The 1337-nt window shown below is 39.8% G+C and overlaps 1 non-coding gene across 1 annotated transcript; it reads right to left on the bottom strand.

The window, feature by feature from the left end:
• Nucleotides 1-685: 685 nt before the first annotated feature.
• Nucleotides 686-759, bottom strand: trnat-ugu. Its single transcript has one exon. It is a non-coding gene; the product is annotated as a tRNA-Thr (tRNA).
• Nucleotides 760-1337: the final 578 nt, after the last annotated feature.

Here is a 1337-nt window from a genome sequence, read left to right as displayed (position 1 = left end):
TGAATTATTCTGATTATGATCAACCACTTTTGTTTTGTCTTTTGTTTTTGCATGTAAATAGTTCCTTTGCTTAGTTTCTTTTTTATCTTCATTTTGCTTAGTAGTTTAGTTAAGTTTCACTAGCCTAGTAGAGAGGATTTGTTAATCGAAATATTGTGTTAATTCAGATAAACAGCATTATATAGTGATGTTCTCAGGATGTTCATTCTATTTCTGTAATGAAATTCTTGAACTTGAAGAGAAGTTGTCACTCTTTTATTCTTCATGTGTGCAGCGTTTGCTGATAAAAGATCGCTAGTGCTCAAATTCCTCCCTTTCAACCATTGTACCGATATCAGCTTAAGAGCTAATTATCACCAGACAATATTTAATAGACAGAGAGTTATTTATTAAACATTAAAAAACTTTAAACAGTGTATAATTGCACAACAGTGCTCCGGTTAGTTCCCTATCCAGCTACTCTAGTTTCTCAAATCTTTTAAACTTACCACCACTCCCCCCATCACTGGCCGGGTAGCTGTGCTGCTCCCGGGTGGCTCTGGATTCCTGGGGTGTGTCTCCTTAGGTCCTGGCGGGGCCTTAGGTTCTTTGGAGTGTGTCGCTGGGGGTTTGGGCTGATGTATACCCTGGTGTCTTGCCCTATGGACATAAAATTAGAAGAAAAAAAAACGGTTGCACAAGCTAAAGGTACTGCTGGGATTTGAACCCAGGATCTGCTGTTTACAAGACAGGTACTTTGACCAGCTAAGCCACAGAACCTCACTCCCAGGGAGCTTGTAAATCTTAAAAATCTCATGAGAAGTGTAAAATGAATCAGTTCCCAAAAGTATTAAATACTAACACATAAGGAGCTGTGGTTCCCCCCACATGAATCTCTGCTGGCAGTGCCAACAGAATAACAACCAATTTATGAAAAGCGCAAACTTTCCAGAGGAGAGAAAGACTGCAAGAATCAAAAAGCAGAAGAATCATCTTCACCTTGTTAAAAAAACAGAGGCCCGTTAACAATGAGATGACTGCTGCCCGCAAAAAAGACTGGCAATGACTCAGTTGTCCATCTGTCCCTCCCCACCTTCAAGTAAGAAGATCAGGATGCACTATAGCTTTTTTGGAAGTAACTTTATTCAGTGTTTGTTTTATCAAATTTGGGGTCGGTTTCATATGATCCATTCATGCGGGTCTATCTAGAAACAAAAATATGTTTTACAGTACAGCAGAAGGCTGTTGTCAAAGACGGACACAGGAAGGTGGATTTTTGGTTGCAGATTCGTGTGGTTGTTGTTGCACATAGACATCAACATATGACATAGAACCAGCATGACAAAGTCCCTAACTCC

Source organism: Fundulus heteroclitus, chromosome 7 (genome assembly GCF_011125445.2).
Source record: "Fundulus heteroclitus isolate FHET01 chromosome 7, MU-UCD_Fhet_4.1, whole genome shotgun sequence".
In the NCBI taxonomy this organism is placed as follows: Eukaryota; Metazoa; Chordata; class Actinopteri; order Cyprinodontiformes; family Fundulidae; genus Fundulus; species Fundulus heteroclitus.
Note: the sequence above shows the minus strand (reverse complement) of the source record. Positions and strands in the feature narration are given on the sequence as shown.